The sequence below is a fragment of the Panthera tigris genome, chromosome C1 (genome assembly GCF_018350195.1).
Source record: "Panthera tigris isolate Pti1 chromosome C1, P.tigris_Pti1_mat1.1, whole genome shotgun sequence".
Taxonomy (NCBI): domain Eukaryota; kingdom Metazoa; phylum Chordata; class Mammalia; order Carnivora; family Felidae; genus Panthera; species Panthera tigris.
Window position 1 is genome coordinate 213857563 of NC_056667.1, and position 12573 is coordinate 213870135.

General features: G+C 48.7%; 1 long non-coding RNA gene across 2 annotated transcripts; it reads left to right on the top strand.

The window, feature by feature from the left end:
* The first annotated feature begins 1730 nt into the window (after positions 1–1730).
* Positions 1731–6344, top strand: LOC122241069. 2 transcript variants are annotated; one of them, XR_006221015.1, is made up of 2 exons: positions 1731–1937; positions 3936–6344. It is a non-coding gene; the product is annotated as an uncharacterized LOC122241069 (long non-coding RNA). The 2 variants fall into 2 exon arrangements; XR_006221016.1 differs by having other exon boundaries at positions 4081–6344.
* Positions 6345–12573: the final 6229 nt, after the last annotated feature.

Genomic DNA, 12573 nt, shown 5'->3' on the forward strand with positions numbered 1-12573 from the left:
GTCAGCCCCCCGTAAGGGTGCTGAGTTCCTGGCTCACTGCAGAGACAAGACACAAGACGACCCTCTGTGTCCAGAAGAGCTCTGTGAGTTTCCGGCAAAGTCAGGTCGTCTTTGGCCTCTTCAGATGGGTACGGTGTCCGTTCTAGTGGCGACAATAATAATATCTTAGCAGAATGGCTGTCCGCTGAGATGAAACACAGGCCCCAGGGGAGGTGCTCACAGGTCCCTTTGAGAACACCTGCTATAGGTAGACAGGTAGGTGGAACCTGCTTGGTAGCCATACACCTCTGGCTGCTGCAAATTTGGGTCCTCCAGAGGGTCAGCCCCGTGGCCATATTCTCCCAAGGTGCACTCGGCCAATGGCTAAACATGGCCCCAGGGATGAGAGTTAGGCATTGCCCTGCCGGGCACCAAGCCCAGGAACCCCCATCAGCCAAGACTATAGTCCGAGGTTCTTCTTATGTATCCCTTCCTTCCCTCTACCTTTTCCCAGGTGTCAGACCTGCATCCATCAGAAGGCTCTCCCCACCTCCCTGCCCCTCTCCATCTATCCTTCCCAGGGAAATCTCTCATCTGCTATCCCCTCTTGGTTTCTGCTTCTTAAAAGACCCAAACAGCAGATCTACAGAGACAACGGTAAGGCCAGGGTGGTACAGCAGACCCAAAAGGAATCCCAAAGAGACCCTGATGATCTACTGACAGTAGGCAAGAGCGGGAAAAACAAGTTGGGATATTTTTGTATATATGTATTTATTTTTGAAAGAGAGGGAGAGACTGTGTGTGTGTGTGTGTGTGTGTGTGCACTTGCGAGTGGGGGAGGGGCAGAGAGAGGGAGGCAGAGGATCTGAAGTGGGGCTTGAACTCATGAACAGAACCGTGAGCTCATGACCTGAGCTAAAGTCGGATGCCTAACTGACTGAGCTTCCCAGGCTCCCCTAAACAAGTTGGGATTTTTATCTGCACTTTGACTTAATAAGGACTCCTAATCTCCCAGTATAAACAATCAATGTCCAGTAAAATTGCCTAAATTACACATTTTTAAAAATGTTTATCTATTTTTGAGACAGAGAGAGACAGAGTATGAATGGGGGAGGGGCAGAGAGAGAGGAAGACACAGAATCCGAAGTAGGCTCCAGGCTCCGAGCTGTCAGCACAGACCCCAACGCGGGGCTCGAACCCACAGACTGTGAGATCATGACCTGAGCCGAGGTCAGACGCTTAACCGACTGAGCCACCCAGGCGTCCCTATAATTGCCTAAATTATATAAAGTGAGTTTCTAAGCCTAAAGATATTCAGTACCTAGAGGCAATTTCATAAAAAGCATCACTATTTAATAAAATTATTACAATGTTATAACTCGATAACAAAAAATACCTGATTAATAAGTGGGCAGAGGAACCGAATAGACATTTTTCCAAAGAAGACATAAAAGTGACCAACAGGTGGATGAAAAGACGCTCACCATCGCTCACCATCAGGGAAATCCGAATCAAAGTCACTGTGAGATCTCACCTCATACCTGTTAAAGTAGCTGTAATCAAAAAGATAAGAAATAACAAGGGTTGGTGAGGAAGTGGAGAAAAAGGAACCCTCGTGCGCGGTTGGTGGGAACGTTAAGCTGGTTCAGTCACTCGGGCGAACGATAGGGAAGTTCTTCAAAAAATGCAAAATAGGACTACCCTGTGATCCAGCAACTCCACTGCTGGGTATTTACCCAAAGGAAACGAAAACAGGACATCACAACGATAACTGAACCCCATGTTTACTGCGGCATTATTTACGATAGCTAAGATACGGAAACAACCGAAGCATCCACGGATGGATCCACGGATAAAGAAGATGTATATAATGGAATCTTTTTTGGCGACGAGAAAGAGGGAAACCTTGCCGTTGTGTGACATCGTGGATGGACATTGACGACATTGTTCTCAGGGAGGTAAGTCCCAGACGGAGAAAAGGCAGCTACTGTAAGGGCTCGCCTATTTGTGGAATCCAAAAACGCTGAACTTGTACAAACAGAGTAGAATGGTCGTCCCCAGGGCCTGGGGGGCAGGGAGGTTGGAAAGAATGTTGGTCAAAAGACACACACTTGCATTTAGATGATGGGTTAAGTTCTGAGGACCTAATGCATAGCCTGGTGACTGCGGTTAAAGCGACTCACGTACTTAAAAGATGTTAAGACAGTCGATCTTAAATGTTCCCACCACAAAAAAGAAATGCTAATTCTGTGACGTGACGAAGATGTTAGTAGACACTATTGAGGGGATCATATCGCAGCAGGTAAGGGTGTCAGATCAACACGTGCACCTTAAATTTCCACAACGATGTACGTCAAGTACATCTCAATGTTTTCCAATGATCACAGTGTCGAAAAAGACTCGAAACTGACGTAGGAGTTGTTTCGCTCAGAGACCCAGGGAGTGTCCACACACCCTTGAAAATGCACCTGAGACTTTAGGGGCCGTGAGAATCCCGAGGTCTATCCGTGGAGACCTCCGGGGATCTCTGGACCCCAGTTTCCTGATCTGAAATCTGTAGCGATGAAAATATATCCAAGATACTTTGTTAAGTGAAAATAAAATACGCTGCAGACAGTATGTAGGGCTCAAAACCCATTTTTCCTCTCACTGATGTGTACCTAACATTATCTGCCTTCTCTGAGAGGCGTGAGTTTGAGGGTTTCTTTTACCTTGTATTTCAGACACTTCTGAACTCTTTGAGGTATTTGGAAAAGCACATATATTACTTTTGTCATCATAGTTTCCAAACAAATTTCTAAAAAAGGAATGATACTAAATACATTTCCGACAAACCAATAGTCTGACCCTGCCTTGCATCTCTGGTGGCAGAGAGCAGCCTGACCGCCCACCGGACGCCCGTCCACGGTGATTCCCCATCTCTGTCCGCTCGCGGCTCTTGGCCGGCTCTGTCCTGGCTACCCTTTCGCCAACCGCCCCGAGGGCTGACGCGGCCAAGGGCATTTGAATGTCAGGTGCGTCCCCGCTTGACTGAGCTGGATGCCGCCGGCACACGTGCAGTCCCGTCCTGACACCAGAAGGCTGAATCTCTCAGCAACAAAAGCCCCAGCCTGCTCTTGAAGACTTATTTACTCGTTCATTATTTTTTAATTCAGACATTCATTCAGCAAATATTTTTAGAGCACCTCACGTGTAGGGGTTCTGTAGGAACAGAGAAATTAGCCATAACAATTAAATAGAAAAATGCATCCGGCTGGAAATTAAGATAGCATGTTCCCAACCGCCAACAGCCGCTCAGCTAAGAGTTAGCACATGAAAAAGGGTTTTTCTCGCTAGAAGTAAAAGAAATAAATGCCCCTTAAAATAGCAATGAATTGACATCTTCACTTGTCAGTGATTAAAATAAAATGATAAAACTCATTGCTGGTGAAGAGATGGTAATCGAGTCATTGCTAGCCACTGTGGGAGACCAAGCATCAACACGGGTGTGGCGTTTAGTGACATGTGTAGCGACATATTGATTTGTGTTTTTGCTGCTGAGTTTTTCCTTTCTCTTTCAAAGAAAATAGTCAGGCTGTATTGGTGATCCATGGCTGCATAACAAACATCACCAACTTAGTAGCGGAAGACAACACCCATTTAACAGTTCACGGCTCTACAGGTCAGGAGCTCAGGAGGGGCTCAGCTGGGTTCTCTGCCCAGGGTCTTATCAGATGGGAAACGGGGGTGGCTGCCAGTGCATGTGCCTTTCTGGTGGCTCTGGGGGCGAGCCCATTTGCAAGCTGATTCGGGTCAGGGACAAAACTCAATTCCTGGGGGTTGTAGGACTGAAGTCATCAGCCAGGGACCATTCTTGGCTCCTAGAGGCTGCCTGCAACCCTTGTCACGTGCTCTCCCTCATCTCCAAAGCCAGCCTCTGTTCTCCTCACATCACATCCCTCTTGTGCTCTTTCTAGATACATCCTAATTTCCTGGAAGGACTCATCTGATTGGGTCAGACCCAGTTGTTGAAAAAACATAAAATAATAGCGAGCAAATGAAATGACAAATAGGACAAAAGACTGAATTTTGGAATGATATTTGCACCGTATTTTTTGGCAGAAGATAACTGCTAGACCGACCTGCCTAGAAGTGAGACGAAGATAGCCTGGTCAAACTCTGGTCCTAAACACAAAACCAAGATGGCACAGAAGAATCGTTCGTAACGTGCGGAACGGTGGTTGCTTCTCTATCCCTCGGCCTGTCTCTTGAAAGTAAATCCCATTTGTGTCTGTCAGTTTGTCCCCGCACGCACACACACACACGTGCACGCACACGCATGCCTTTGCCCAGACAGACCAACAAGGACCAGCAACTTGGCTGGCCGGCAGTATCTGGAAGGTTTCCAGCCCCTTCTGTCAATCCCCAAAGCGCTGTGCAACCTCACCAGAGGCGCGGCGTATTTCTAGCCACAGAGGTTCAAGTTTTCGATCACAAAGACGCAAAGGCTGTGGAGAAAGGGGAAGTCTGAAGCCGATGCCTTACGTGGGGGACCCAGCTGGGAGGACGTTTAGCAACCGTAGATTGGAGCTAAAGAACCACATCTCCTTCTCGCTTCCTCAGAAGGGAAGGAACTGAGCTGACCGTGTGACGATGGTGTCAGTGCCATCCGCACTGGAGCCCCAGCAAGAAAACCAAGGAATTTTTTTCTCTGGATTTGGCGTCCTTCTCCCGAGGGCGCACCGCTCTGATTTCCAGCTCTGACTTCAGCCTTTTGCTCAATGATTCTACTTACGGTTCTCTTCCTGCTTGCGGCCCCCACCCTGCACATCCATACACCCACCCACGGGGGGCGGGTACATGCACACACACCTGCATGCACCCATTATGTAGACTTACCCCAGTTATATGCATATGCGTACATGCAAGACCAGACAGACACACAGCTACACAGACACTCAGATAAACACACTTACCCACACACGGGCACACACGTGCTGTCACACTCAGACACAGACTGACCCATCTATCCACATCTGCATATACACGTTCTTACAACGGTAAACGCACACACTCTGGAACGCAGACACGCGTGCACAAATACACGCAATGTTCAGAGGCACACGTGTGCACGTGACTTCTTGGCAGAAATTCCAGCCCACGTGTCCCGTCGGCGGTGCATGTGGACTTTATTTCTCGATGGTTGTGGACCCTTTCCTTATTTTCCTGCAAACTTAGGTAATCGTAGTTCTGAAGAAGTGAAAAATGCCAAACAGGCAGAGCACCTGAGCAGGGGACAGGGGAGCCCAACGCCAGCCCTCATGAGGGATGGGGGACGGGGAGGGGGCAGGGAGCTGTGCTGACACAGACTTTGGGTTTGGGTCGTGAAGCCCTTGGGTGGTCCTTGGTGGTCCTCCCGGTGCCAGAGGCAGAGCAGACCCCACACCCCGGTTGCCCCGGTCTCTGCAGTGTTGAATGCCTTGCGGTCATGGGAGCCACATCCCCCATCACTGTACGTGTCCTCGGACCCAGCTACCTCTCTGGGGAGGGCCGCTTTTCCTGCATCTAGATCGCCCTGTGGTGTGTGGATGTGGTCCACGCTCCCCCACCGTGGAGATCCGTAGCAGCAGTTTAGGTAGCGACATCGAACTTCCCAACCTCAGGGAGGACAGAAGTCTTCCTCTCTACTTCGGCCGGACGCAGCTACACTTGGACTGGGGAATGCGAACAATCACAGTGGCTCCTGCACGAAATTCCCCTGTGTACATCAAGAGCGGGGTGGGTGGAGCGCCCGGGTCCCGGGGCGGGTGCCAGCGCAGGCTGGCGTCAGGATCGCTGATGGGTATGTCGCTCTGCAGTCCGTCTCGGCCTGGGCAGAGCCCCTGGAGGATAGGTAGGTTCTGTAATGGCAGTGCTTTCGTGGGGCCTGTGCACTCATACTTCATTTTGCAGAGGCAGTTCCGGGGGCTCTACCTGAGAAGATAAGGCTGCTCTCGGGAGAGGTGCAGGCACCAGGGGCCCTGGCTCTCCTTCCGGGGGCTCACACAGCTTGTGCGTGGCCTGCCTTCCTCCCGCGACCTTCCCTTCATGGCCCCCAAGTCCCAGCTCAGGAGGACAGCTGGGCTAGTTTCACCCTCGCTATTTCCCCTCCTCTGTCTGCGCCCCCACGATGAGCAGGGGCCGACGGCATGTGCCAGGACCTGGCTGTCTTCCCCACTCCACGTGGATGCTCGGGGTTGGCAGAGGTGAGCGGCAGACAGATCTCTCCGTCCCACAGGACCGTCTACTCCATCCTCCCTGCCTCATCGAGGGCAGGGCTGCTTGGAGCCAGGGAAGAAACCACCTAAAAATCTCCTTAAGAAGAATCATAAAACTCCCTTCCTTAAGACGTGTGGGCTCCTGTTTCTACAATTTTTAACCTGCTTGACGAACCAATGCCTCCGATGTCTATCTGAAAGTGTCCTCTAGGGTGGGGACCAGGTGAGGCCGGTGAGGCACCCCAGAAGTGGAATCGGAGGAGGCACTCACTCCCAGGTCGGGGAAGAGCAGGGTCATGAGCTTGAGACAGAGGCCCCTCAAGTCTCTCACCCCGGGCATCTCACCTAGTTCCTTCTCTGGTGCTGTCTACTCCCCATCCCCGATCCATTAGAGGGCATCTGAGGGTGAACAGTTTGATGTCAAAGCTAGACTTTTATCTTCTCCTCCTCAAGGGGACAGAAGAACCACTCAAAACAGAAGGTACTCAGGTTCTGATAAACTGAATGCAGTTACCAGATAGCCCAGCAATTGCACTCTTGGGCATTTGTCCCAGGGACACAAAGTCCCAGACGCCCTTCAGGGGGTGAGTGGCTAAGGAAAGGGAGACATGTCCGCCCCATGGGCCACCACTCGGTGATAAAAGGAACGAACCACGGATGCGTTCAACACCTACAGCACATCCACTCCCGTTTGTGGGTCTTGCAGATGTCTAGAAGCCAAACTTTGTCAATGAGCAAGTAACGCCTCGTCCAAACACCAGGGACCAGCACCACTAGACCCGTGGGACACTGGAACAGCAAAACACATTTTCTCTGGAGGACACGTTTAACATTTGATCAATGTCTCTAGTAGTCCTTTGTGAAAAAAAGTCCTCTGTAGGTCTTGACTTGTACATCACTTGTAAGGTGCTTTGTTTGCCTGATAATATCTGGCACAGGACTAGGAACGGGGGGCAAAGCAGACAGCAGGGAAAAGCAGAAGAGCATGGGACTTCTGAGTAATTGACATCTTCGCACAATTTTATTTGAGTCCGCAAAACAGAGAATTACCAGAAGTCCCAAGCAGCTGAGGGTAGGGAACAGAACATCAACCCAGTGCTGGGCTGAGCCTGACATCTTGGGGATCAGCCAGCGTGCTCTGTGCGAGCTTATTGGCCCAGCCCTTCCTGGTGGCTAGACCTTCTCAACCAGGGGTCCCACAGAGAAAGCAGGACTGTGGATGCAGTCACGTGGCCAGCAGCCCCACTGGCCTGTCCTCACCCACTGGCCACATACACAAGTTTGGCTCCCCATCAGGAGACCCTTTGGACAGGTACCGGCCCCCCAAAGCTGGTGCTACCTCTCTAGACTTTACAGCAGGAGTCATGGCATACCGCTGAATTTTATAAGCCATCAGTTTGAACAACATAACTTTTAGACATATTTCTCAGGGTGTTACTCTGGGTCACAAAAATATAACGTGATCCAGAGAATAACTCCTTTCATTTTTTAAAAAAAATGGGGAAACCACAGCACAAACAAGGCTGCTTCCCCAGGTCATATGGAGAAGTCTGTGTCAGCCTCCAAACAGCCAAGGCAACTCAACCTCACCCAGGCTCATGACTCAGAAGTGGAAGTCTCTCCCACGAAACCCAAACCCAGAGTCCAAACCCTGCGTGTAAGCGGGAGAGCTTCAAGGGTCAAGGCTCATGGTCTCACAAGAGAAGTCAGCTCACAGAAGTCATCACAGGGAAAGAGGATGCTTTGTCAGTGAAACAAATAAAATGGCTATTGCGAGTATGACAGGGTTGCCAGTTTAATTGTAAAGAACCGGAAAAAGGTCACAAGATGTGTTTCCCAGAGAGTCTGCAAATTCCAGCAGGGTTTTCTTTTTAATTTTTTTTAATGTTTATTTATTTTTGAGAGAGAGATAGAACACAAGTAGGGGAGGGGCAGAGAGAAGGGGAGACACAGAATCCGAAGGAGGCTCCAGGCTCCCAGCTGTCGGCACAGAGCCTGATGCGGGGCTTGAACCCATGAACTGCAAGATCATGACCTAAAGTCGGACACTTAGTCGACTGAGCCACCCAGGCGCCCCTCCAGCTGGGTTTAATAGAGCATTTCTATGTATTCCAGCTGCCAGTTTGCAGGAGAAGTGCTGGGAAGTGGTTAGATTCTGGATATATGTTGAAGGCAAAGCAGACATAATTTGCATATGGTGGAGATGTAGGGGTGGGGGGAAAAGGGACAGCAAGGATGAGGCCAAGGCAGTGGCTCTTTGTCTCCAGATGTGTAGGGGTGTGTGTGACTTCACTGCCCCCTGTCCTGGGGCCCCTTCTGTCACAGGCTTCCCTTTCTTCCTCCAAAACGAGGGGAAAGGGGCGATGTTGGCTTTTCTTACAGAAGATGTCAGGAGCCAGTGACCCCTGCGCCCATGGCCACCCGGCTGTGAGTGTCCAGACCGAAGTCACCCATCAGCTACACTCATGCCCGGGAGCAGTTGATTAGCAAACGTTCCCACTGTCCAGTCCTGGTTGCTGCTACCTAGGAGATGTTTAGACGGACAAAGCACGGGACAGATGGCTACCGAGGGACAGCGACAGCTGGCCGTACTTTTCAACCCTTTTGTGGTTGTGACCCACCAGAAGAAATATCTTTCACATCACAAGCCAGGATGCACACTCAACACACACACACACACATACACACACACACAGCCTTCTGTATTCTCTTCTCTCCCATTTAGGTTCATTTTTTTTTAAATACAGCTCAAAACCCACTAACTAGACACACAGTTTTGCAAATCCCTTGTTCACACAACGCCGGACAAGAATATTCTTCCTGCCTGAAACTGAGGACACAGTTTGTGACCCCAGTCACCTGTTGAAGGTGCCCACCGTCCTTGGAGGAAGGTTGCAGAAGCAGAGGCAGGTAGGTGCCTTTAGGAGACGCTCTTGCCCTGCGGGTACTGAGTTTGCAAGAGAAATGCCAAGAAATCTGACTTTAGTCCTCCTGGGGTCCCAGGACCATGCCCTTGGGCTCAAGTCATCACCCAGTCCCGTGGTGGCTGCCGGGCTCAGATGGGGTTACATCGACCCCTCTTCTGGGATCGGAGCTCTGGGCGCCGAGTGAGCCACCGTCTTGCTTGTTGTCTCCTCTTGGGGTGGCCAGAGAACCAGCCCATAGGTCGTTTTCTTACCGTTTTTTAAAGAGATGATCTCCATGGAGACACAGACAGAGGACAACACAAATAACCAACGCAGAGAAAGGTCCCAGAACGTTACAAGGGCTCATACTGTCTTGGGACCAAGGCCTTCGGAGAATGGCAGCTTCCAACTGTCCCTTCCTTTCATGAAGGTCCAGCAAGGACTTCATTCTAACCCATGTTTATCAGCCACCCGCCACTAACATCCTTAAGGACCTCAATTTAAATTGTTTTCACGGGGCGCCTGGGGGCTCAGCCAGTCAAGCGTTCGACTCTTGATTTCAGCTCCGCTCTTGATCTTGGGGTTGTGACTTTGGGCCCCACATTGAGCCCTGCGCTGGGCATGAACCCCACTTTAAAAAAAAAAAGGAAAGAAAAAACTAGATTGTTTTTGTAAGTCAGACTTACTATATTTTGTAACCATTGATCTGTGTTTATGATCCGAAGTCCAGCCTTTTCTATAGGCCCTTCTATTCGTTTTGCTAACTTTAAATTTGTGACTCTTGAGTGTTCTAGGTACACAATCACATCATAGGCAACTAAAGATAACTCTGCCTCTCTGATTCTAAAAGCTGTATCTTTTATTGTTTCTAGAACTTCTAGAGCCATGTTAGAACACAGTAGCAGAACATGGCAGGACTCCATTTCTGATTTTATTGGAAATGCTGCCAGTTCCTCACCCTTAAAGCATAATATTGTCTATTTGGTAGAAATTACCCAAAAAGAATGGTGGTTGAACTTTATTGAATGCCTCTTCAGCATCTATTGATATTTTTTCTACTTTTATCTTTTTTTGATATTTTTATTTGCCTTAAGTAATCTCTACAGCCAACATGAGGCTTGAACACACTACCCTGAGATCAAGACCCCCCTGCTCCACCAACTAAGCCAGCCAGCCGCCCCTCTGCTTTTATCTTTCATAGACTTCCCGCCAGTATAGTACCCTTGGAACAGCTCCCTGGAATAGGCCTTCAAGTGATGCCCTGAAATATTGTAACATATTTACGAAATCATGAGCAAGTGCTTTATTTAGAATGCTTGTATCCATGTTAATATATGCCATCTTTTTAAAAGTATATTTTCCAGTGTTTATTTATTTATTTGGTGGGGGGAGAGGGGCAGGGAGAGGGGCAGAGAGAGGGTGAGGGTGAAAATCCCAAGCAGGCTCCATGCTGGCCACCCGCATAGAGCCTGACATGGGGCTCAAACCCACCAACCGTGAGATCATGACCTGAGCCGAAACCAGGAGTTGGACGCTTAACCAACGGAGCCTCCCAGGTGCCCCAATAATATATCATCTTTGACACAAGTACTGACATTACAAAATAGGTCATTTACATGAAAAAGAGTAGTATCAGACCCATCTTTGTCTGGAAGAGTTTATAAAGTACAAGAAGTCTCTTTTCCTTGGAAGTTTAAATGGCTTCTCCAGTGAAATCTTTTGAGTCCGGGTTTGGGGGAGGAAACAACGCTTTGTTTCTATTTTCTTTGGTTTGATTTTGTTTTGAATTTTCTCTTCGTCGCGAAAATTTTCTTCGTGTTTTTTCTTGGGTTAAAGTTTTTCATTTAATACAGGGGCAGGAAAGCGATGTCTCTTTACACAATTTCAAATTGCTTGGCATATCATCCTGCAGTCTCCTTACATAGCCCACATCCACATTTTTGCCATTTCTGCTTTTCACGCGTATGATCTGTCTTCATGCGACTTACCAGAGATCTCCCTGACAAACCCTCCAAGAACCAGCTTGGGGGTTATTTATTAATTCTCTTTTATTCTCTTTATCTTTTCTTGTTTTTAAAAATACATGGATAAAAATATTCTTGTAAATATTTAAAGAACTCGGGAGTACTCAGAACAAGAAGGGGCAGCCTCGCTCCACTCCTCCCGCCCCCTCGTTCCTGATGCCCCCGCTTCCCAGGGGGATCACAGGCAGGGCTGGGGACCTCTCTCCTCACCCTCTTCTTAGCTGCTTTTTCCACACACGTTTGATATTTTTTAACACCGATGGTTCACACCATGCAGGCTGCTCTGATCTGCTATGTTCACTTAGCAGTACATTTCAGAGATCCGTTCACTTAATCAGCATTTATTAAGAGACAGCTATGTGTCCGTTTCTGTTCCAGGGTCTTGGGATTCCTATGTGAACAAAACAGAGATCCCGGCCCCCACCCCGTCCCACTCACAAAGCTGAGACTCAGCTCTCTTTCCACGTCAACAGTGTATCACCAAATTCTTTTTAATGGTCCCGTGGCTTAGTTACATTTACCCCTATTAAAGATTCTCAGGTTTTCCCACAAGGTTGTGTGTGTGTGTGTGTGTGTGTGTGTGTGTGTTTGCTTTCTTTTCAAATTTTTATTTAAGTTCTAGTTACCATACAGTGCAAGATTGGTTTCAGGAGTCGAATTAGTGATTTCTCACTTCCATAGAAATACCCAAGGCTCATCACAACAAGTGCCTTCCTGAGTACCCATCACCCTTGTGACCCATCCCCCACCCAGTTCCCCCGTCAACCCTCAGTTTGTTCTCTATTAAGAGTCTCTTGTGTCTTGTTTTCTTCTCTCATCCCCCCCCCCCCGCCGTATGTTTGCCTGTTTTGTTTCTTAAATTCCACTGAGTAAAATCATACGGTATATGTTTTTCCCTGACTTCTTTCGCTTGGCGTACTACATTCTAGCTCCATGCATGTGGTTGCAAATGGCAAGGTTTCATTCTTTTTGCTGGCTGAGTCCTATTGCCTCGTATATACCTATACGCCACCATTTCTTTATCCGTTCATCAGTCAGTGGACGTTTGGGCTCTTTCCATAGTTTGGCTATTGTTGGTAATGCCAACAATAAGCATTGTTGGCAATAAGCATTGGGGTGCATATACTCCTTCAAATCTGTATTTTTATATCCTTTGGGTAAGTACCTAGTAGTGCAATTTCTGGGTCACCGGGTAGTTCCATCTTTAACTTTTTGAGGAATCTCTGTATTGTTTTCCAGAGCGGCTGCACCAGTGTGCATTCCCACCAACGGTGCCAGAGGGCTCCCCTTTCTCGGCATCCTCGCCAACACCTGCTGTTTCTTGTGGTGTTGATTTTAGCCATCCTGGCAGGTGTGAGGCCGTATCTCCTCGTGGCTTTGATTTGCATTTCCTTGATGGTGAGTGATGTTGGGCATCTTTTCATGTGC